Source organism: Monodelphis domestica, chromosome 1, assembly GCF_027887165.1.
Source record: "Monodelphis domestica isolate mMonDom1 chromosome 1, mMonDom1.pri, whole genome shotgun sequence".
Taxonomy (NCBI): Eukaryota; Metazoa; Chordata; class Mammalia; order Didelphimorphia; family Didelphidae; genus Monodelphis; species Monodelphis domestica.
Window position 1 is genome coordinate 375972480 of NC_077227.1, and position 26304 is coordinate 375998783.

Genomic DNA, 26304 nt, shown 5'->3' on the forward strand with positions numbered 1-26304 from the left:
CTGCCTCTTATTAACTGTGTGACCTTGTGCATGTCATTGAACTTTTCTGGGCTTCAATTTCTGTATCTATAAAATGAAAGGGTTTGTCTAGAATCTGGCCTCCTGCATCCTTTCTGGATCTAAACATATGTTCCTATGCTCCTAAATCCCATCTCTGATGATTACCACCCCTGTACCTGTGGATAAGACATTGCCCCTCTATGCCTCTGTTTCTTCATCTGTAAAATGATGTGGTTAGCCTATATGGCATCTGATGTCCTTTTCAGCTCTAGATCTTTGATTTTATGATTATTTGAGTGGGCTGGACTCTTGAACACAAATTAATGATGAGTCTTGGACAAGATGTTGCTGAGCTGGCTGTTACAGGGAGCCACTGGAGTTTCCCTAACTGTTGGCATGAATCTAGTACTCATTTTTTAAAAATGGTTTTGCTTTTTTTTTGTTGTTGTTTGTTTGTTTGTTTGGAGGGTGAGAAGGGATGGAATCGGGGAGTAGCAGCAACCCTGAGCTCAACTAAGTGACCTCGGCTTAAATTCTCTTAAAAGTTATGTGCCAGTCATTCAAATTTTATTATTTGAATAGTAAAGAAAGAGAAAGACAAACAGATTGGGGACTGAAGGAGAGATGGGAATGGCAGAGAAAGATAAAGGTAGTGAGTGAAGGAAGAGACCTTTAAGTAACCTGAACCAGTGCTTAACATTTTAAATGGCAATTACTGCCACCCAAATCATTCAAATCAAGAATTTGAATCTCATTTGAATAGCAGAAGAGGGTGGTGACAGAAAATAATTACACACTGATCTGGTCTTCTGATCCCAGAGTAATACAGAAAATTACTTGGTATGACGTCTAGACCTTAGGGTTTTGATATGTAAAGAATCATAGAATTCATCTTTAAAGAGATTTCTAGTAAATTGGAATTGCAGGCAGCTTAAATACCTTCCCCTTAAAGTTATAATTGTCAAGCTTAAAAGTTCCTAGATTTCTCTCCTTTAGATTAAATAGTCTGGTTTAAAGGTCAATTATAAATTGATTGTGGCATTATAGATTAAGAGATGGAAGGGACTTTAGAGATCATCTAGTCCAACACTCTTATTTTATAGATGAGGAAACTGAGGCCCAGATAGATTGTGACTTCCCTAAAGTCAAACAACTAGCAACAGAGTAGAAATTTGACTCAAGATTTTTTTTTACTGAAAAAAAAATGCCAGGGGGCAGCTGAGTGACTCAGTGGATTGAGAGTCAGACCTAGAGATAGGAGGTCCTGGGTTCAAATCTGTCCTCAGAAACTTCTCAGCTGTGTGATCCTGGGCAAGTCACTTGACCCCCATTTCCTAGCCCTTACCACTCTTCAGTCTTGGAACCAATGCACAGTATTGACTCCAAGATGGAAGGTGAGGGTTTAATAAAAATGCCAGCATTCTTTCCACTATCCCAGGTTGTGACTGAGGGTGTCAGTCCTCACCATCCCTTTAGGAGAAAACTTTGCTCATCTCAGGCAGGGGTAGACATGATGGAAAGAGTACTGTCAGACTCCTTCTGTTGGCTGCCAAGGCACTCCTCTCAGATGATGTGTAACACAAAGGACATGGCATTAATCTAAACAACAGGGCTGTGGCAGCAACTCACAGCAACGAAGAAGCTTCCAGCCAAAGCTGACCTACACTTCCAGGCCTATGGAAGCTTCAGCCTAAGGATTAGGGGAGGTCAGCCCAGCAGCATACTTTATGAATGTGGGGCAAACATCATTGATGTGCAGCGGTCAGTCAACCCTCTCTTGAGCTTGGAGCAAGGCTACTAAGTTAGTTTCTTGCTATTTTCTTTAGACTTTTTTGCTCCCTGCCTATCCCCTCCTAACATCTTTCCCCCCTCTTAACCTCTTAAATAAATTATACTGATGTTTTCCTTGACAGATCCAACTAGAAACAAATGAGAAAACCTAAGCACTGCCTAGGTTCATGGTGGCAGGTTCCTTTCTATCATTTACCCTTAACCCTTTTGGACTTCCATGGAGAACACTATACAGACACTTTATTATCTCCTTAATTTTTAAAAATAAAATTTTATTGATGTCCTTTTTAAGGGTCTCCCACCCTTCCATATCTATCCCTTTCTCTCCTCCAGAGGACTGCCCCTTATAACAAAGAATTCAAAAAATATATATTTTATTTTCCCAATTAGATGTGATAATTTTCAACATGCATTTTTGGAATTCCCATTGTTTCCCTTTTTCCCCTCCCCCTTCCTGGATATGGTAAGCAATTTGATCTGAGTTATACATATATTATTATGCAAAACATGTTTCCATATTAGTCATCATAGTAAGAAAATACCAAAACCCCAAAATAAAAATGCGAATAAACTGAGCTGAAAAATAGTATACTTTGATATGCATTCCAACTCCAAGTAGAACAGAGAAATTTTTTTAAAGGACAATAACAAAGAAGAAGAAAAAAAAGTCTGAAAAACCTGAAAAAATGACAATATATTCAATGTTCCACAGCCACAGACTTCTCCATCTTCCACCTCTGAAAAGAATTAGGGACAGGAAGGAGTCTTTTCATATCTCTTCTTTGTAGGCAAGCTTGATTTTTGTCCTTTAATTTTGCAACATTGCTTTTCCATTATTTGGTGGTTACTGTTCTTTGAATTTACATTGCAGTCACTGGGTAATATTGTTTTCCTGAATCTTTTATTTTAATACATATAATTATGTGCAACAATATTATATATGACCATGTTATATAATAGATTGCTTTGTCTTTTGTTTGAACTTAATTATATTTTATCATTAGCTTATGTATGTGACTGGTTTATTTCACTTTGCATCATTTCATGTTTCTCCATATTCATTGTATCTGTTTATTACAACACAGTAATATTCCATTACATTCTGTACTACAATTGTTTAGCCACTTCTAAGCATTTGTCTAGATGGGCCCAGTTTAAAAGAACACTTAGGGCAGCCTTGAAAGGGAAGAACTACAAGAGGGGCAGTTATGTTAGTGCAATCAATACAGAGCCAGGCCTGGAGTGAAGAAGACACATCTTCCTGAATTCAAATTTAGCTTTAGACACTTACAAGCTGTGTGGCCCTAAGCAAGTCACTTAATCTTGTCTGCCTCAGTTTCCTCATATGCAAAATGAGCTGGAAAAGGAAATGGCAACCCACTCCAATATCATTGCCTAGAAAAAATTCAAATGGGTCACTAAGAGTCTCATAATTGAAAAGACTGAACAACCACAAACATTTGTATATAGATGAGCCCCAGTTAAAATGAACACTTGGGGGGAAAGGAAAGCCTTGAAAGGGAAGAGATGGAGAGCACTAAAAGAGAGGAAATGAGTAGCTCTGGAAGGGAGGGAGAAGGGCACCTGAACAGAAAAAGCTGCCAACCTCGGCCTGTTAATTTTGGTAAAATAGCCTCAGATCTTTTGGGCTCCAATTGCACCACAGTACTCTTGGCCTTAGCAATCTGATGGGAAAGTGTTCCTGAAATGTGTTCACTGAAGTGACTTTAGGTGGCTCTGACCCCTCTGTTCCGCATTTTTATAATAGTTCCCTCACCTTTATTTATGGAAAAGCCATTATCAAGACCCAGAAAGGGAGAATTTAATGAGAGAATTTAGAGTGGGGTGGGAGTCTTAGAGATTTTTTAGTCCAACCCCCTCATTTAATGGATGAGAAAATCCATACCCAAAGAGTGGACTACAACTTGCCCAAAGTCACTCAGAGTAAATCTCAGAAGTGAGATTTACAATCAAATCCTCACTTTTCTATTGATATGTACAACAGTAGCATGGATCCTGGTGCAAGGAAAGTGTTTAATAAATGTTTCATTCATTCATTCATTCATTCATTCATTCATTCATTCATTCATTCATTCGTTATTTTGTTCATTCATTTGACTCCAAATTTGGGGTTTTTCTCTCCAAACTCCTCTCCTCTGACTCTTCAGTTCCAGTCCTGGTGGGGGACTGTGCTCCCCAAACTAAAAGACAAATGCTCCCACAGGACTAAAATGCTGTAGACGTTCATCTTCTAAATCTTCGAAGTGTAGTCTCCTTCATCTTTATGTCTTTCTTTGCTCATCTTGTCGCAAAACTGTTTTAAACTCAGTTCTAATGTCTCTGGGTTTCCAAAGCCCATGCTTCCCTCTAGAGGACAAAGCTTTTGGTGCAGGAGACAGACCTGCATTTTCTCCTGCTTTATTATTACAAGGATGGATGGGATAATGAAGGAGGGCATCCTGACTCCTGGGTTTAAGAAGGAAAGACCATTGCTGAGGGGACATCCTTGTTCTCTTGACTCTTTAGGAGAACGCGCTTTCTAATCACAGATATCTTAGGTTCCTTTCCCTTTCTTCAGCCTTTTTGAGTCCGGAAACTACATTCTCCCTATTTTGTTTCAAATTCTTTTGTTTCTTCACCTTCCTTCCCAAGTACTACTAGAAGTATTTTTGTTCAAATGTCTTTGACTTCTTTGCACTATGTGGCTCCCCTGAGTCCAAAGGTATATATAGTTTAGTGACTTTGGTTTTATAATTCTAAATAATTTTCCAGAAAAATTGGTTCTCCAGCTTTCCCAACATCCATACTCTCCTTCGTAGGTTCATAGGATTTAGAATTAGAAGGAATATGAGGAATCATTTAGTTTAACCCCACATTTTTCTTTTTTTTCCAAACAGAGGAGGAAACCAGGGCCTGAATCAAGGCAAAAAAGGTTTGCCCAAGATCATGAAGTTAGTAGCAGAGCAGGGATTTGAACCAAGTCTTCTGACTCTCACTAGGTATCATTATAGCTCCCATCAACTGAATTCCAGCCAGTTTTACATCCCCAGCCCTTCTGTATCCTCCTCATTATGCTCCCAAGGTATAGAGAAGGAAAAAAAAAGTCTTAGCATGATATGGCCTTGATAAAACACTTATAGGACCTTAGACTGTGGGTACATTTCCAAGCTCTGGGCTCAGTAGACTTGAGGCCAATACATAGAAAGATCAGCTCTTCCTGAAGCCCAGATTCAGTGAACCACAGCTGTCTTGTGCTAAACAAAAACAGAATGCCAAGTGTGACTGATGATTTCCTATTTATCCCTTCTTGGAGACCAGAATATGACCTTGAATATTCTCTCTGAGGATTCATTTGTGCAGAGTGGAGAATCAATCAGGAAAAGTCATATAGCATAGATCTGGATCATGTTTCTATGGAAAAAAAAACCCTTCCGTGGCTACTTATTTCCTACCATGTAAAGTTCATATATCCCTGCCCAGCATTCAAGGGTCTCCCTAACTTGGCACTACTTCTCCTTTATAAACTTATCTCATATTATGTATTCCATATGCTATTAAATCCTGTTTATTACTTGTCCCCAAATATTTCTCCTGCTCTCCTCCACCCTCAAGATTTTCAGAGAGGGGGTGAAAGATAAGGAGAGGAATAGAATGGAAGGGAGGGAGGATGAAAGAAGGAAGATTTTTAAAAAGGAGGAAAAGGAGGAAGGAAAAGAGTCAGAAACTTTTGTGTATAATTTGGCAAAAAGAAAAGTGAGATGAGTGAATTGTTCCTTAGACTTCAAGATCTGGTGGTAAAATGTGTAACTATCCTATTAGAATTCAGAAGAGGCCTTACAAGACAGCATGCTATATAATTATCAATTTATCATTTGTATGATGGAAATTGCACAGGACTTGGCATCAGGAAGACATTGTTCCTTCCCTTAGTAACTAGGTAAATGGAAAAACCACATTAAGCTGCAGTTCTTTCTTCTGTAAAATGGGATAATTGTACCTTACTGGATAATTGTGAATATCAAGTAAGATTGCTGGTTTTAGAATCATAGAGGATCTTAAAGATCATTTTATTTGTACTAATAGGGGAATTGAGACTCACGTGGAACCCTTTCAAATATTTCACCTATATCTTCTCTTACTCAAGCTCACCATCCTTGGTTCCTTCAGTCAATCTTCAGATGATATGGTCTCCAGTCGTCTTAAAATCTCACTCACACTCCTGTAGGGACACTCTTTTGCCCTTTGTCCTTAGCTCTGATTCAGGGGAAGTTCTAGTGCCTTTGACTTTTTCCTAGGATTGCTTCTGAATCTTCCCTTTAACTCTCCTCCATCTGATTGTAATGGGTTTATAAAAGGAGATAAAACACACACACACACACACACTCATACACTCCTTTTTCATTACTGCCTTGCATATGGTTAACTAGTATGGATTTCCAAATCACTGGTCTATAAATATCCAGAGGAATAAAGCTTCTCTTGGTCTGGGCAGGGATAGTTGTTAATGCTCCATACTGAGACACTGGTACCTCAGCCCTAGATGTGTTTTGTGTGAAAATTTTCATTATTAATAAATTATTGATGTTGATACTAAGAAAATAATCAAACCAAACTACCTACTAAGCAGCCAGGTGGTACAGTAGGTAGAGCGATGGGTTAGAATTGGGAAGACTTGACTTCAAACCCTGCTTCATACACTTGATTAGCTGTGTGACCCTGGGTAAATCACTTAACCCACAGTTTCCTAATCTGTAAAATGATCTGGAGAAGGAAATGGCAAACGACTATGAATGGGATCATGAAGAGTTGGAAGTGACTGAAAGTGCCTGAATAACCACATACATATGCAATATTTTGTTCATCCATTCTCAACTGCAAGCCTCATATTTTGTTTCTAGGATTTTGTTATTACAAACAGTGTAGCTACACACATATGTAATACATGTATGAAATAGCATGAATAATTTTCTCACTTCTTGCAACTTTAGTTCCCTCACTCTGTGAGCATAGCAGTGTCTGAGTCTCACTATAGAAGTGCTGGACCCAAAGGATCATCAGTCCACATAGATAAATTATCTCTTTTTTTTTCCCTTTTACTGGCTGGTCAACAATAAAAATAGCTGACATTTAAATAGCACATTAACTTTTTCAAAGTATTTCAAAGAACTTATCTCATTTGACTTTAAAAATAATCTCTATAAAGTAGGTGCTGTTATTATCCCTATTACAGATGAAGAAATTGAAGCTGAAGGAGGTTAAGTGATTTGTTCAGTTACACAGTAAGTATGTAAGGCGAGATTCAAATCCAGTTCTTCTCAAATCCTAATCCAGTACTCCATCCACTACACCACAAGAAATTGTGTAAGGTTGAACAGCCTGAAATAAGGACTAGGCAACAAGTAGAGGGCTTCCACAAAGGTTTTACTCTGTGATGTATCAGAAATATATAGAACTATGGTCCCCTCCAACATTTGTCAAGATAATATTATATGCAGTAACAGAAATATTGTTTAAAGAATAATCGTATATGCCCATCTCCAGAGAAAGAACCGATAAATAGAAATAAGTAAGACTTAGTTTTATATATTCATATGCATCTTTTTGTCAAATGATGTCTTCTCTGATGTGGGGAAGGGAGGGGAGGGGTGGAGAAAAGGCAATACTTGGGAATTTTAATGTAACAAATAAATAAATTCTTAAAAGAAATATATAACAACAACAAAAAAGAATAACCTTTCTGAATGAGATATAGATTTTTAGACATAGCTAATGTTAGAATTTGTGTCTCTTAGACAAACACATTTATTATAATTTATTTCATATTTATAAAAAACTCCATGTATTATTTTGTTATATTATATATTATATTATACATTTTAAAAAATGTTAATTCACAAAAAGTAAATTTCTATGATGCAATAAACTATTGAAATTCCTTTTACGAGATGTCCAGTAATTAGCTTTCTTTACATGGCAAAAAATAAAGCAAAACAAAACATTGCTCCAGGAGGAAAAAGTATATAGAACCATAAGCCCCAACTGTGTGACATAGAACTTCCTTTCCAACTCTGTGAACCCCATCCTGGGTTCACAGGGAAAGGACAAGTTTAGCCAGCATGCAAGCACACCTGGAAATAAGAACAATCTTTATTTCCCATACTGAGCTTGAAAATAGCTGAAGAGTTAAGATTGTTGATGCAAAAACACTCAGTCTTCTGGAAACTGGATTCAGCTCACGTTGTCTCACACTTTGCCCAGAGAGAGAATTTGCATGGAACAGGGGTGAGGGGTGGGGTGGGTCAGAGGAATTCACTCCAAATCATATACTCTTTCCTAATGTTGAGCAATAGAATAGGCGCACCCACCTGGGCAGCATCCGGGAGTCATACGATTTTCTTGAGCTTTGAGGAAACTTAGAATTAATTCATTTAGTCCACTCAACGCAATAATAACGGCTAACATTTATTTAGCAATTAAAAGGTGATCAAGTATTATATTACAAAATTCATTTGATCTTCATCACAACCCTGTGGAATAGATGAAGAAAGTGTGTCTGAGGAAGGTTTTGTCCAGGATAACAAAGAATATCTGAGGCAGGATTTGAAGCCAATTTGTCCCAACACCAAGTCTGGCTCTCTGCTCTATCCATTATACTACTCCACCTAGCCTCACATTTACTGGACATGAGAACCAGAGAGGAGAAGGTACTTTATCTAGTGGCCCAAATTGGTTCACAAAAGAGATAGGACTAAAACCTAGCTTTTTAATTCGATTCAACAAGAATTTCTTTAGTGCCTAATTTGAACCAGAGGCACCTAGATGGCTTAGTGAGTAGAACACCAAGCCTGGATTCAGGAAAACCAGCATTAAAATCTCACAGAAGAAAGTCCACTTGATAATCTTTGGGTCAGAGTTTTTATAGCTCAGAGAAAGCCTCTGTTTTCATTATAAATGCCCCCCCTCAACATGAACGCAGTTAGTAGAATTGTGAATTGATCTTGTCATTCTGGAGAGCAATTTGGAACTATGCCCAAAAGACTACACAACTGTACATATCCTTTGATCCATCAATATCAAAACTAGATCTGTATCCCCAAAAGATCAAAGATGGGGGGAAAAGGATTTACTTATAGCAGCTCCTTTTTGTGGTGGCAAAGAAATGGAAATTGAGGGACTGTCCATCAATTAGAGAATGACTGAACAAGTTGTATGTGATTGTGATGGAATGCTATTGTACCATAAGAAATGCCTGCAAAGAGAAAAGTGAACTGATGCAAAGTGAAGCATGTAGAACCAGGAGAACATTGTATACCATGACAGCAATACTGTACGATGATCAGCTGTGAATGACTTAGCTACTCTCAGCAATACAAAGATCCAAGACAGTTCTGAAGGTGTCAAGATGAAAAATGCTCCCACCTCCAGAGGAAGAACTAATAAAGTCTAAATGCGAATTGAAGTATGCTATTCTTCACTTTTTTGGTTTGTTTTAACTGAGTCTTCTTCCACAATATGACCATTATGGAAATATGTTTTGTAGCATTGCATAGCTGTAACCTAGATCCAATTGCTTACCATCTTAGGGAGTGAGGAGAAGAGGAAAGGAGAGAGAGAATTTGGAACTCAAAATTGTAGAAAATAAATGTCAAAAATTGTTATTATATGTAATTGGAAAAAATAAAATATCATATTTAAAAACAACAAAAAAAATGGTTACCTTTGCTCCTTTGTTACTCCAACTCGGATTCTTGTAGTTAAATCAAGAAGCATTCATTAAGTGCTTAGTATGTACTAATTATTCTGCTAAGTGCAAATGATTAAAAAAAGAAGAAAATATATGTTCTCCACCCTCAAGGAGTTCACATTCTAATAGGAGAAACAACATTCAAATAGCTATTTACCTTAAGACATATACAGGGTAAAAGGGAAACAATCTCAAAGGGAAGCTATTAGTAGTGAAGGTGGATCAGGAAAGCCTTTTTGCAGAAAATGGGACTTCAGCTGAGACATGAAGGAAGCTGGAGGGACAAGGAGGGAGAACATTCCAGATATAGGAAATAGCCTGTGAAAATGAACAAAATAACCTCAGACTCTTCCTAACTGTGTGACCCTGAAGAAATCTCTTAATCCTGATTGCCTAGCTTTTGCCACTTTTCTACTGTAGAATTGATACAAGGCAGCTAGGTAGCTCAGTGGATTGAGAGGCAGGCCTAGAGATGGGAGGTCCTGCGTTCAAATTTGGCCTCCGACATTTCTTAGCTCTGTAACTGTGTGCAAGTCACTAAACCTCAATTGCCTAGCCCTTACTGCTTCTTGGAACCTCCTTGGAACTAATTCACAGTATTGATTCTATGATGGAAGATAAGAATTTATATTAAAAAAAAACTAATATTAAAATAGATGGTTTTTTTTTTAATTTAAAAATAAGGGTTTTTTTAATGCATAAAATGGAGGGATAGAGTGTCTTTCACAGGGAATGAGGCCTCCTGATAGCTAAATACTGGCTTTGCCCTTTTATTAAAGTCAAGGAGCTCCTATTATAGAAGTAAGTCATGACAACCTTAGGATAGGATTTCCTGGTTTCAAATGCTTGTCATTTACTCTTTCCATTTGAAAACTACCCATCTTTCAAGGTCCAGATATTTTTTAACACTTTTTCACACCACTCCAAATTACGGTGAACCTTTAGATACTAAGTAACTATACACATATAGATATATGCATAGTTATAATGACTATAGTTATGGCTATTCCTAGATATTGATACATTTGTAAAGGAAGGACTTGTAATTTCATTAAAGGGCAAGAAGAAGAGGATTCTTGGCTTGGGAAGGTCTTCCAGCAAGGCAGATGCAATACAACTATCACTTAGATAAGTACTAAGGAGTTGACTGAGGCATATAGAGGTTAGATGACTTGTCGAAGCTCCAGAAGGGATTTGAACCCAGAGCTTCCTGTCTTGAAGTCCTGCCATCTCTCTATTGAGTATCTCTGTCTCTTCCTCGTTCTTCCCCTGTTTTCTTGTTAGTTATCTGCTTATTTCAATGACTAGGATAGGAGAACATAGCTTATGCCTCTTCAAACTCCCCAAGACTACACAGCAGAAGTATCAATTGGACAACCTGCTGGCCTACATGTAGCCCACAACACACTCAAGTTCAGTTCAAAACAGTTAAAATGCAGCTCTAATCTGATTTTTAATGTTATTGTATCAATAGAAAAGAAATATGTCAACATGTGTGGTTTTCTAAGTCAGTATACAGTCCACAGGGATCCTTATATACAGTTTCGGGACTGCTAGTTCTTTTGGAGTGGGTCCAATACCACTGATGTACAGGATAGGTAGTCAACAAATGTTTGTTGATTGTTTCAGCCATCAGTCTTTCAAAAGATCTTCTTCTTCAGGATAAGCCCTACTATGAATTTCAATACAAATAGAGAAAGGAAGTGCCCACATCCCAGGAAAGAATTAAGTGGGGTGTTGTTTAGGTAGGATAAGTCTAAGAGAAAAAGTTGGACTTAGAGTCAAATGCACTGGGTCTGAACCCCAACTTAGGACACGGGGCAAATCATTTCTCCATTCTGGGCTCTAGTGTCTTCATCTATAAAATGAGGGGGTTCGACTAGATGATCTATATGGTCCCTTCTACCTTGAGGTCTGTAATCCCAGTGGGAAGACCACTGGATAAAAGAATTGCTCACTTTCAATTTGTCTAATAAAAAATAGTATTTGGAGCAGGTTTGTGCCTGAAACAATTCTTGCTTTTGCCTTACAAGAAATGATACATTAGTATAGAAGCAAAGCAATATGGTCAAAATAGTTGGAAAGAAATAAAATGAATTTTTAATTAAGGAAAAGGAGAAGTTGTTAAGAGAGAGAGCACAGATCCTCCTTGTTCAGTCTTAGGGCTGTGTACCCCCTGCTATTTATAGCAATAAAGCATTAGAAACAAAGTAGGTACCCACTCTTTGGGGAGTGACTGGCCAATCTATGGTATAAGAATATTATGGAATAGTATACTCCCTTCGGCATTGGATCTTTAGTCTCTATCCCTGGGACACCAGACTCTAATGGGTGAACTTTAATCTTATCTTGTTTGGAGCCAAGTCTATGTGCCACTTCTTGGCCATCTCCACATCAAGCTATTTCTACTCTTTCTTTCTTGCAAGAGGAGAGCACTCTGCAGGAAAGGGATGGGGATATTTCTAGAAATAAATGATTTTTTAAAGAAAGAGATCAATATATTTTTTTAGAAAAAAGTTAGAAGATGCTTAGCTCAGCTTTGGGAATAGTTTTTCTTCTCTTAGCTTTAATTAGGAATGTTAGCTCAGTTATAACTAAAAATAAAAACAAAATCAGAAACCCCCTTAGCCAGGGTATCAAAGTTGGTTCTGCTGTTAGAATATCACAGTGGAACCTTGCAAACCAATACGGAGGCTTTTAGCTCATGTGCCTGGAACAAGGTAGATATTTAATAAATGTTTATTGACTGATTGACTGTGCCACTTGGTATAAGACTGACACTCTGAAATATAAAAAATCAAAAGTTATGATGAGATCATCAGAAGCCGTAGGGCTTTAGGTTTACCTGTTGTTCTAAAAATTAAACTGAGCAAATGATTAGAAACCAAGTCAGGGAATGGCTAAGCAAACTGTGGTCTGAGAATGGAATGGAGTATTATTGTGCAGTGACAAACAATGAAAATAGAGAATTACAAGAAATATGGGGAGATTCACATAGAATTATTTACCCCAAAGGAGTCAGAACTAGGAACAACATGCATGAAGATTACAATAATAAATCAAATAATCAGAATAATAAAAATAAAATTGAACATTGTAGATGAAGGATGACCAGATGAAGATAAAGATAACTTCAGAAAAAAATTTTAAATGTATGTCATTCTTTTTTGTTTCATTGTTTGTTATTCTTTCAAAAATAATATTTCCCTAGTTACATGTAAAATCAATTATTAGCATTCACTTTTCATTTCTTTTTAAAGAGGTAGGAAATTGTGGGTGTGGAATGCTTCCTATACTGTCAGATGGGAGTCCTTAGATCTTAGGATCATAAATCTGGACCTGGAAGGTACCTCACACTCCATCTAGTCCATTTCCTTCATTTTGTAGCTGAGGAAACTGAGACCAGCCCAAGACTACTCAAGCAGTAAATGTCCAAGATTATGAATCTGGGTCTTACTTCAGAAACAGTAGAGGAGTGGATTGACAAGTAAACCAATCAACCAACCAACTTCATTATAAAAGAGTGCTTGTCATGAAGAGAAGCAAGGAGAGCATGTTTGGAGATGACTATGATGTAAAAACAAAGGGATGCCATGAAGCCTTTGTTTAAAGCAAACTGTAATGTCTCCACTTTTTTTCAATAAGCATACATTGTGCTGAGAATCAAGTGTTGATCCTAAGGTGTTATTGAAGAGAAAGGGAAAAGAGAAAGGAATGCCACCCCCCACCCCCAGAAAAAACCCCAACAAAAACATCCCCTCTTCCTTGATCTCTGGAGCTTAGCTTCATTGGGGCATTTTCTGTCAGCTGCCTCAGGCTTTGTTCTGGGTGATCTCTGCTTGGATGGCATGGGCATAGACTCTGGGAAAAGCATTATAATACAAGAGCACCATGCTTCCCTGTTTCCTTGGCATCAGTATGTGGGAGATAATAGCTTTAGAAGAGAGATGCAGACCCTGAGTTCCATGTGCCATTTCTGTATAGGAATGGAATCCAGGAACACATCTGCAAACTCTAAATTACACTGAGTTTAGAAAGGGAGCCCTTTAGCAGCCAGGTTGCCCTTTAGCAAAACCATGAAGTGGAAATTTGTCCTCAGGATGGCCATTTGGTGGCCTCCCAATGAGCCTAAGACTTAGATGCTGCCCCATCATTGTTACTCTTCTATTGGTTGACATAGGTCTGTTTCCTCTAGACTTTTCTTTTTCTTCCAATAAAATGTTCACATCTGTCCACAACTGTCAACTCATACCCTCTCTAATCATCTTAAGGAACAGTTCTGAAAGACATGGTGGAGACATGATTAGAGGACAGTTGCTGAGAAAAAGATCTGGAGCTTTTAGTACATGAGAAACATGCAAGTCAACAGTGTGGCATGTGAGATCTACTAAGACCTTATAATACACAAAGAGGAGCGCCAGGTCCTGAACAAGGGAATAGCATTTAAAGGTCAGAAGACATCTAAAGCATATTGTTCAGTTCTGAGTGACATCTTGGGAAAGATGTTGACAAAAATCAGTAAGTCTGAAAAAAGACAAGCAGAATGATAAGAGAGACTGTAGTAAAAGGAATAGAGTAATACACTCAGCATCAGGAAGACCTGGTTTCAAATCTTACTTCTGAAGCATACTAGCTGGGTGTTCAATAGCATGTCACATATCTTCCCTGAGCCTCAGCTTCCTCATTTGTAAAACCAGGAACATAGTTGTAATTATTTTCTACAACTTGTGAGGATCAAATGAAATGGCACTTTGAAAATCTTAAAGTGATGTTATTGTGGTTATTGTTATTGTTATTATTATTATTAAGGATGTCATCACAGAAATGTATGATTTGAAAAAAAATAGTCCAGTCTAGTGAGAATGAGACATTGCCAAGGAACTAATGATAACCACTAGCCCCAGGGTTAATCATTGCTTCATTGATATCCACAGTGTCAAGAAAATAAGAAGCATATTGTTCAGATTCCTGTGGTAGAATATGTCTTGAATCCTACTTGAATAAATTGCAATCCACACTACTAGAACACCTGCATGTTTGAGACTTCTAGATCTGGGCATAGTACTGCTGCACTATATATATAATATCAGTTTGATATTTTGTGGTTGTTTAGTCATTCAGTTATGCCTTAATCTTCATGACCCCATTTGGAGTTTTCTTGGCAAAGATACTGGAGTGGTTTTGCTATTTCCTTCTCCAGCTCATTTTATAGATGGGAAAACTGAGACAAACAGGGTTAAGTGTTTTGCCCAGGATCACATTAAGTATCTGAGGCTGAATTTGAACTCAGGTCCTCTGGACTCAAGTCTACCACTCTATTATCCACTATGCCCCAAGCTATCCAAGATACTATCAGTTGTCTAGATATCTTTAGCCTGGAAAAGAGGATAAGAGGCACCACAAAAATGGCCTTCAATATTTGAAGAACTGTTTTGCAGAAGATGTATTAGATTAGACTGATTCTTCTTGATCCCAGAGGGAAGGACTTTCATTAAAGATGGAAGTTGCATAAGGAAAGGATTTAGGTTCCACCTAAGGAAAAATGTCTTACGATGAAAGCTGTCCAAACTCAGAATGGACTGCTCTGAGATGAGGGCTACCATCACCAGAAATCTTCCAGTGGAGGCTAAATGCTTGCTTATCAAGAGTATGCAAGGGGCCCTCTTGTTTTAGGCATGAGTTGGACTAATTGGCTTCTGAAACTTCCCCCAAACCTACCATTCTATGATTTTGTGGGTACTCAGGAACCCTGTTGAATGTTGTATAAAGTCTATACTGTTTACTGCAGCGTTTAAGGTTCTTCACACCTTTCCATTCTCATCTCCCACTATTCTCTTAGACATACCTTCTATTCAGACAAACTGAATTATTTCTCATTTTCTCAGCATTCTCTAAGTTCCCTCACCTCCACACATTTTCATATGCCCTTCCTTCTACTTGGTAGACTCTCCGTCTTTTCATTTCTAGCTATTAACATCTTATCCATCCTTCAAGTTTCCTCTGCCACATCCTTCCCTAATTAGGTGTCCCTAATTCTCCTCAGCTGAAGGTATTCCTGTCTTCCTCCCACCTTGAACCAAATCATTTTTCCTCTCTCAGTTTCTGTCATAAATGCTTTGTCCCAATCATCTCATCCAGATAATGTGAGGTTCAAATGAGCTAATGACCATGACAATACTTTAAAAAGTGAAAAGCCCCAGTCATATGTGAAATATTGGCTTTATTTTCCTCCTGGATTTGGTGGCCTCTGGATTATCTGTTCACACCCTTACTTGACTTCCAGAAACCACATCAGGAGGCACTACAAAAGATAGGGTTATGTCAAGGGTGGAGGATTTCAGTCCTAGCACAGTGTTTTGGTAACATTCATATCCCTCACAGACCTGCAAAAGGGGACATGATGATCTTTCATAAACATTACATCACATATTTTGTCCAAGATAATGTGTTTGCTAAACTTTGTCAAAAGAGCAGAACCTACGAGAAGTCAGCTCCTCGTGACCTTCAGTGGGGAGGTTTCCTGCTAGGACTGGCTGGTGGTATAGTGTTCTCTGCTTCCCAAAATACAAAAACCATCAAGTTGGGCTATCTGTATTTAGTGTAAATAGATTCAAACGTTCTCTTTTGCTAAAGGACAGAGAGGTTGTTGAAAGTGAGGGGTGGGGGGAGAAGGAGGTGTTCATTGTGTTGTAATAGTGTGCGATCATGAATTCCCAGAAAAAAAATATGTTCCATTGGGCAGCTGAATCTCCAGAAGAGCCACCAGCTTCTTCTGAGAGAGCTTCCAAGGGCCCAGAGTGTCTGAGGACAAAGCAGACATTGAGGTCAAAAGCAAAGATTGGAGGTATAGTCATGTGGAACTTAAGATCATGAGAATTCCAGTTAGTTTATATTTCTTGTCTTACAACCAGAGAATCCTAGACAGTTCGAGGGCTGTTATAGGAATCAGACTTAATGGAAAGCATGAGAGTGTATATAAAAGCCTGGGTTATTGTAAATTCTACTTTTGAGAGCAATATTACTCTCTAGATCAGTATGGTAGAGTTCCCAACCTGTAAGTCCCCGCGGAAGCTCCATCAGTTCCCACTCAATCCACCTCACTGCCTTCCAGGTATCTCCCTAAGGAAAAAAGATCATAGAGACAGACATTCAGTCTTAATCCTCCTCCTGGTGTTTGCAAAGGAGTTCACCATGTTTTGCCTCTGGTGCTTCCAGAATTGCAATCAAGGGATGTCTAAGAGAATTCCCACTATGTCTCCTATGAGCAAACCTCACAGAGAGCAGATGGCAAAAGTAACAAGAAAACAGACTTTCAAAACAAAAATAGGAATTTTCAAATACCTAGAATTGTCTAACAAAATAGACTGCCTTGGGAGTTAGTGAATTTCCTCCTCTAGTAATACTGAAGCAAAGGCCAAATGACCACAAGAAGGATGTTATAAAAGGAATTTCTGTATTGACTTGGAAGTCAGACTAATGGACCTCTATCTACTCCAATTCTAAAATTCCATAATTTTAAATGAGAGTTGAGAGAGCTCCAATCTGGCTTAGGCAATTTTCTGGGGAGTAAGGAATAACAGAGTGTCAGTGGAACATCAGTTGGTTGACCCATAGGGGAGAGAACTGGTCCAAAATGTCAAAGTAGCCAGCATGAGAATCAAAAGCTGAGTTTCTCCAAATGGGAGAATGATAGAAACAACATTGTTAATGGGGACCCAGTTAATCAAAAACACCAAGGAAGTCCTTTTTTGTTCAGACTTTGATTAATATTAGAGATTCAAGTTCAAAGGACAGCAAAGCTTTTAGAGCTGGAAAAGACCTCAGAAATGGCCTAGTCTAGCTCCTTTCTTTTACAGATGAGGAAACTGAGGCCAAAAAATGTTATGACTTGCCAAGGGTCACACAGGCATTTAAGTGACTATGTCAAGATTATGATCCAGGTTCTTTGTAGCCAAAACCAATAGTATTCTTTTTACTGCCTCCTAAGACCTTTTCTAACAAATCTCTAAAGTGCTATTAATTATTTTAGTTGTATGTATTTGTGGCCTATCCCCATACTAAACTGTAAGCTCTAAGAAGATAAGATGCAGGTTTTTCTAAACTTTGCATCTCCCCAGTTTCATCTTGGTGTGGGCATTCTATTCACCAGATGCAATTAAATACCAGAATCACACCAGAAGCAGAACTTCCTGACTTTCTATCTTCTCCATAGTGGCATCAAAATAGAAATGAATCCCTGCTGGCCACAGTTGATTTAGAAACCCACAAACTAACATGGCCTATGCTAGAGTGTAGTTTTATTTATTTTGTTAAAAATCGCCAATTACATTTTAATCTGGTCTCGCACTCAGGAGGGGTCTTCAGGCTACAAATCTGATACTCTTTGCTTGTGATAGACTGCCCCTCTTTTGAATTAGTTAATAAAAATTTGGAACCATTCAAAATACTTCTTAGGGAGACTAAAGACCAAAGGACGAAAGGAGAAATGTTTGGTCAGACTGCACTGCATAGTGAGTGTTCCCCCAACTATCTTTATTCATAGGATCCTAAGACCAAAAGGGTCCTCAAAGCTGAGAAAGAGACTTCCCCTAGGAATACTATCATTGCCTTCCCTGGAGAATATGCTATGACACAGTCATGTTAGGGAACATGGCATAACAAAGTGACCAGACTCTAGATCAGAAGATTTGGGTTCAAATACCGTCTCCCCCACCATGTGACACAAGTCACAATTTAAGGATCATAGATTTAGAGCTGGGCTGGGACTCATGGGCCACCTGGTCCATCCTGTTCATTGTACATATGAGAAAATAATGAAGCAGGGGATCATGTGAAATTTATACAAAGATACAAAGGTATTACGTGTCAAAGGCTGGATTTGAATCCAGAATCAGTTTTCTTACCACTCTATCAGGCTATTCTATGACTCGAATCTTCTTTTGAATCTATAAAATAGGGAAAATGATACTTTAAATCCACACCTCACAGGGACATGGGCATGCAAATAATGATAATGAGATAATTCATGCAAGGCTTTTTACAAACTTTAATACTATGTAAATAACATTATATTATATAACAATATAAGTATTATAAAACATCTGTAAATTCTATACATCTAAGCTATTTTGTTTGTTTGGTTTTTTTTTTTTTTTGCTCTATCATGAGTGCCCCACTGCTGAACCTGTATTTTCAAAGGCTATACAAGCTATCTAAACATAGTCCTTGCAGGTCTTCCCAGCTGTAAGAGATTCAAATACCATATAGGACTAGCTTCACTGACTGTGGAAAAGAGGCTTGTCACCAGAACTGGAAAGTCACCAGAGGAAGATTTTATTTAGCCCCAACAAAACTGAGGCAAGGGTCTACTATGGCATGGAGGGGTTGTACTTTTCAGCATTACACTCAAGTCAATTAACATCAAACATTTTTATTTGGTATCTATCAAATATATGATATATGCCATGAAAATTAAATACAGTCTACATGAACACGGATAAGCAAATACAAAGTAATTTAAGGAGAGAATATTAGCAACTACTAACACTGGAGAGGGCTCCACCGAAAAGATGGTACCTGAGCTAAATCTCAAAGGAAGCTAAAGATGCTGAGGCAGAAACAAAGGAGAGGTACGTTCTAGACATGAAGGGCAGCCAGTGGAAAAATATCAAGATGAGATGAAATTTTGAGTCTGGGGAGCAACCGTTAAGCCAATTTGGAACTGTGGAGTGCATGAAACAAGACTGGAAAAGTAGGCAGGACACTGGTTAGAAAGAGTATTCAAAGCTTAACTGAAAAAAGTTTCTTTTTTTTATCCTATAGGTAATATAGAATCACTGAAGATTTATGAGCAGGTAGATACCATATTCAGATATAAATCCTGCACCAGTAAAATCACAGGTCTACCCCTCCAGATCAACTGAAGAGAATCAAATCAAATCTGAGATCATCTCATTTTTATGATAGTCATATTTATTTACCAGATATTTGATGGGAATATTTGTAGCCCTAAAATAATGGTGTTAGAAAGGACCTTAATAATCATTATTATCATTTTAGTTGATAATAATTATTTAATCTCTTTATTTTACAGATAAGAAAATTAAAACTGAGGGTGAGTGTCAAAATGGCTTGTCTAAAGTCACGCCATGAATTGGTGGCAGAATTGGGACTAGAATCTATGACTCCAAGTCTAGTCTTCTTTCTACTTCAATGCAGAAGGTCATGTATAAATCATGTGTAGAGATCTGGAAGAGACCTTAGAAGGACTACGATTCAACGTGATCACTGAGGAATTTGTATCTTAAAGAAGTTAATTGACTTGCTCAAAGTCACAGGATTTGAACCTATGTTGTTCAGCTTCATAGTCAGTACTGTTTCCACCACAATATGCTGCCTCTAAGTGGCATTTCCACCAAATGCAACAGAAATAAATCATGATGTATAAAATCAGATCTTCCTGACCTTGAAATCACATATTCTCTTCCCTACTCTGTACAGCCTCTTGTGCCTTGTTAAATACAAATAATATAGCTCGTCTCTTGTATAACAATTCATCTTATAAAAATTAAAAAAACCTTTTTTCCAAGTTATTTTATTTCTTCTCTATTGCAATGATAGGGTTTATGAGCTTCATTCACAGGCTCTCCAGTGATTCAGAATAGGTTACATTCCTGATTCATTTGTTGTTCCAATCTAGTATTAGGTTAGTGTTTTACTTGTGTGCCGCTTGCTTTCCAATTTCATTCCTGGGACTTAATTATGATTACACAGCCTCATTACATTGAGTTGATTTTAAGTAATGACCCTAATTAGGAGTGAATTTTAATTAAGCCTAATTCAGTTCATGTCATTCATTGCCAAAGATTTACAGCATGACAGAGAAACTACCCAAATATGAAAACACAAACATTCCTGGGTTTGCCCTTCCCAAACCTGATCAAATAGAAGTTTCCTCGGTTTTTACTAGGTGACCTTCAGGAGGTCATTCAATGTTTCTCTGAATCTTAGCTTTCTTTCTTCATCCATAAAATACCAATAACAATACCCATACTATCAACTTCATAGGGGTGCTGTGAGGGTCAAATAAGATCAAGGATGTAAAAACACTAAATGGAGAGTGTTCTGGAAGGACAAACTTTCATTATTTCAGCTTAAAAAGGGAAGGGACCTTCTGGATCATCAAGTTCCAATAACTTATTTTACTAACAAGAAAACACAGGCCCTAAGAGGAAAATAGCCTTGTGTAAAATCTCAAAGTAATAAGCTTTAGAATCAGAATTTGAAATTAGGTCTCCTGACTTAAATTTCAACACTATTTCCATCATGATAGGCCCAATTTAACCATGCTATACATACTTACAAAGATACTATATTATGTTTATTTATGTTCCTGAATAGAAGTATATAGAAGTTTATTACTTCTTCAATCTATATTTGTGTTGAATTTTGTCTAAAAAAAGGGAAAAGGAAGGCAGGAAGGGAGGGAGGGAGGGAAGGAAGGAGGGAAGGAGAAGGGAAGGAAGGATAGAGAGAAGAAAAGAAAAAATGAAGGAAGGAAAAGGGAGGGAGGAAAGAAAGTGAAGGAAGAAAGAAAGGAAGGAAGGAAGGAAGGGAGGGAGGAAGGAAGGATAGAGGGAAGAAAAGAAGAAAAGAGAGAAGGAAGGAAAAGGGAGGAAGGGAGGAAGAAAAAGTCTTTGTTCCTCATTTGTCTCATTTGAAAATCAGGAGGTTGGACTGAATGACCTCTGGCTGAAATACTTTCCAGTTCTAACTCAATGATCCTATAATATTTCTTGTTCTTTTGTTTAAAGCTAACTGGTCCATCCAGGGATTCAACACAAATGACCTTGGCCCTACTAGCTCTGCAGTGCAAAAAGAGTAATCATTGTGGTTGAGCAGTCAATGACCATAACAACTAAATTTCCTATGGCCAATATTCATTGGATTCGATATCAAAATAGGGTTGGGGCTTAGAGCATCTAAAGAGTGGATTCCTAGCTCCTAAAACTCTATTTGTACTCACCTTATTATGTACAACTCCAAGCCACCCTTTTGATTTAATAGGTTTGTTCAGATGGTGACATTACTGCTTTTTGAGAAATCAGCATTATCTTGTGAGTCAAGCATTGAAGTCAGCTTTCTTTGTTATGACCTGGAACACAACAAACCAAGATAGCAGCTGCAAGGGAGGGCAAGGAGTAGTCTGTGCAACTGGGCAAATGGAAAATTCCTCTGATTTGTCCTTGTTCTGCCTCTCCATGACCCCAGGGTACTTTGTAGAAATTTCTTGGATATTCCAAAACATTGAAGCCAACTGGAATGTAAAACTGTTTTCATGCTCTGATTACATAGACAATGGGATGAGGGGAATGGGTCCATACTATGTCATGTCATTGATAGCTATAATGATGGGAAACTGGTAAATGTCAACGACTGACTTTCTGAAAACATAGGCCATGCCTTTTATATTTAATCTGCCTTATCAACCTTTTCTTCACCACTTTTCTTAAGTCTAGATAATCAAAAATACAAAAAATCAAGCTCTGATTTGTAGTTTACTGATTTCTGAGTTGCTCACAAAGAAAATTTAACAATTGGCTCTAGAACATCAGAGCTGTAATGCTGAAATCACAGCAATGCTAATGTCATAGAGGGTATAAGACTAAAAGGTTCCTTTTAGATGGTAAATTTAGAGCTAGAGGAACCCTTAGAGTTCTTTAGTTCTACCCTCTTATTTTATAGATGAGGAAACTGAGGCCAGAAATCACACTACTAATACCTGAGGACATCATGAATCCTGCATTCTATCCACTGCACCATGTTACCTATCCCTATTATCAAGTACAACCTATTTGTCTTTTGGAGGAGAAAAATGGGGCCAAAGAAGGGAAGGGATTTGTCAAAGGTGTCATCCACAATAACTAACAGAAGTGGCATTTGAACCCAAGTATTTTGCCTTAAAATCTAGTGCTCTTTCTGCAACATTATGCAGCCAATATTTTATGGGACCAAAGTTTCTACTTTGTTAAACCACCCACTGAGAAGATCTAAACAATATTTTGATTTTTATAGAGGAAAATGGAAAGTGAAAAGTGGGATTCAATTATCTTGAAAATAAAAGGGACAATTTCATTCGCAAATGTTATACTCAAAAGCTCACTTTGAAAAACCAGTATTCAAATAAGTCACAAGTCCAATAAAAATGTGAAAGCATTCATTAGCCTTCTCCTATCTACCACTCCAGCTTGAGTGAAATTTCCTTAGAGCAGGACAAAGATAAATAGCTTGAAACAAAATTAAATAAGCATTTTCCAGATTCTGTCTATGAAGTAGAACTTTTCCATTAAAAGTTTGAAATCAAAGAGAGAGACATCATTACCTAACACAGACTGGACAGGAGTCTAGGTCCTCCTAGATTGCAAATGAGGAGATCCTCAGGGTGCTGCAGAGCACCCACCTTTCCGATTTAACAGACAGGCTGGCCAGGTAAGGAACAGTGCTGCCTTATATAGTAAGACAACATAATGAGGGCAGAAAGGAGTAATTCATGTCATACAACAAGAGTATCAGACATGTCCTATTAAAAGCACTATTACTAAGGACAGATAGGTAGCACAGTAGTTAGTGCACCTGGCTTGGAGTCAGGAAGACCTGAGTTCAAATCTGACCTTAGAAACTTCCTGTGTGATCCTGGCAAGCTGAGTTAACATCAAACGCCTAATCCTTACCTCTCTTTTGCTTTGAAACTGATGCTTAGTATTGATTCTAAGACAGAAAGTAAGGGTTAAAAAGAAAAGAAAAGAAACACTACTACTACAATTGGCCATTTGGAGGGCCCTTTCAGACCATCATTGGTTACTTCAGACCATATCTGGAAAATCAATATGCCTTTGGGCAAGTTATTTGGCCACTCTGAGATGGTTAGGTACAGTAGAGATAGAGTGTGAGACTAACATCAGGAAGACCAAAGTTCAAATTTGGTCTCAGACACTTATTAGCTGTATGGCCTTGGCCAAGTCACTTAACTCTGTTGCCTCTGTTTCATCATCTATAAAATGAGCCAGACAAGAAAATGGCAAACCACCCAGTATCTCTGCCAAGAAAATCCCAAATGAGGGCACAAAGAGTCAGAAATGAATGAAATGACTGAACAATAGAACAACAGAGTCTCAATTCCCTCAAGGGTGTGCCAGATGGTCTCTGATGCCCCTTCTAGTGATAAATCTATGATCAGACAATCCAGTCTTCTGAAATGAAGAGTGAGCTCATTTGAGGCAATGTGGTACCAGGAAAAGATCACTGAATCAAGCAGTCAAGGACCTGGGATCCAACATTGCCTCCCATACTATTTGGGTTCCTTGGGTCATTCTTAGGTGACTCTCTGTGGCCTTAGTTTCCTTATTTGTAAGGGGAAGGGGATGAACTAGAGAACCTTTAATTCCCTTTCCAGCTCTAAATCTATGCTCCTGTAGTCCATGCCAAGAGCCCCTGGTGAGAAATGTTTCCTTACAGACCCTCCCTAACCTGACTGCCAGAAAGCAATCACTAGCGACATGGCTAACACCTGAGAGAGCCAGAAGAAGACAGCCATCACCATGGTTTATCCATCTGACATCAAAAGACTTTTCAGTTCTCCTTCCAGTTCTGTAATAATGGCATGGGCCCTAACCAGTGTTGCCAGAGCAGGAATCCAGGAATGGATAAAGTACCCCAAGGCTTACTTGGTGACAATGGAGACATATCAAACACATCTGAAGGGCTTGTGCAGGAACAGTGACCTTCCTGGAAATCCATTCTGATCATGCGGCAAAATGAACATCTTCTTGGGTTCTTTCCTATCCACATGCCAAAATGCACACATACAAAAGCAGAAAAAGAAATCATTTCTCTTGGAGAATTTGTTTACCACTGATGGCTGCTTAAAAATCCCACAGGTAAAATGTAGCACAAGATTGCAGTAGCTGTCCAAGCCTGTGATAAAATAGGCTGTTTCTCACTGAGTGAAGCTTAATATGTCTCAGCCATGAGATTTATAGGAAGCATTAAAATCCACAGAATACCAAAATGCAAATAGATTTAAAAATATAATATTATCATTGTCAACATAAAAGACTTTTTATTTACTGCTTAGGAAGGAAAATACTTGCAATAATGTCATTTGTTTCAGGGAATGCAAAGAAGGTTTCAACAACTAACATGCCGTGTTTCTTGGCTAAATATCCTTTTATATGATGTCGGAACTCATATTATATGTGCCCACTTGTATGTCTGTGTCCTTGCAAACAAACCTGGGGAGTGATAGGAAAGGTCAGTGAAGGCCTGCTTTTTTCTGTCACTTGATGGGGGCCACCTCTATTTGTCTCTAAACAAACCAAATAAACTATTGCAATTCCAAATTAAAGGAAAGAGAAACCAATTATCACTGATTTATTTGAATGCTGGGAGGCAAAATGTCTGAATGATGGCTAAATTTGTTTGCTATAAAAAGGCAGAGAATAAAAGATGAAGAGGTAAGGGGAGGGTTATAGATAATTGATATACGGGTTTGTTTTCACAGACCTTGGGATAGAGTGATGGCTAGCAAGGAGGCAAGAAAACCAGGACAGACAAGGGCAGAAAAAGCATGATTTATTTATGGAAAATATATCCATTTTACAGACACTTTAATGCCCATTGTATGAGATACAAGTTGCATAATTTCACTGGATGACAGACTTTGAGACTGAATCCACCCAGGATCAACATAACCAAATAAATAAATTAATAGTTGAATCCCTGAAATCAAACAATATTAGGATACGCTGAATATTTGGTCTTTTATAAAGGGCATAGTTTGAGTCTGCTGCACTGTTGGCTTGAGTGAAGAAAAAATAGGTGATGCTATCAAAGAGGTTAGTTGCCATGACACCATCAGTTGGTTCCATCAGTCAGCAATCCATCTGGTATACAGCATACCAGAATAACACTGTGTATGTATTTTAATGATTTTACTAAATCAACCAGTTGTTTGGAAATTATGCAGAATTTTACTTGCTGAAATCCTTGAGAGATCAGTTTAAGATTGAAAGAAAATTTATTTTTGCAGCAGGTAATTGAGAACCAATTGACCGTATAAATTTGAAGATGAACCCATGACTAGCTCTAATTAACAATACATATATTATTCCTTTGGTATAGCTTTTAGGACATCTATTCATTATAAACAAGGCAATTTGGCAATTAATGGCAACTTCATTATGAGTATGAGCAATTCATACCATAACAAAATTTTTTGCCATAGTCCTCTGAAATTCATTCAGAATTTTCTGACCTACTTATGAAAGCGGGTCAGAAATGGTCCTTGTGTAATTCAATTCAATTCAAAATATATTTATTAAATGCATACTTCAAGGCACTGTAGCCAAAAGGACAAAAATTAAATAACCACTACTCTCAGGAACTTACCTTCCATTAAGAGGCACCTAAAAATTCAAAGTATCTATAGTGATATAGTGCAGAAATTATTGGTTCTGATGTCAGGGGACTTGCATTCAAGTCCAACCTTTGATGGTTACTAACTCAGAGACTTCAGGAACATCAATGAAATTCTTTGGGCTTCAATTTTCTTATCATAAGATATTGTATTAGATATATCCTGAAGAGTTGAACTAGATGGCCTCAGAGGTTTCTTTCATCTCCATCTCTTTGATCCTTTAATTAAGAAAGACAGAGAGAGAATTAACAACTTGGCAGAGGTAGGGTAGGAGAGACTGAGAAAGGACCCTTGT

At 37.9% G+C, this 26304-nt stretch overlaps 1 long non-coding RNA gene across 2 annotated transcripts; it reads right to left on the bottom strand.

The window, feature by feature from the left end:
* Positions 1-15735: 15735 nt before the first annotated feature.
* Positions 15736-25174, bottom strand: LOC103094269 (uncharacterized). Of its 2 annotated transcripts, XR_008915170.1 has the most exons (5): positions 24259-25174; positions 21561-21689; positions 18439-18480; positions 16588-16654; positions 15736-15836 (listed from the first exon to the last, which is right to left on the bottom strand). It is a non-coding gene; the product is annotated as an uncharacterized LOC103094269 (long non-coding RNA). The 2 variants fall into 2 exon arrangements; XR_457842.2 differs by having other exon boundaries at positions 15736-16654.
* Between the last annotated feature and the right edge of the window lie 1130 nt (positions 25175-26304).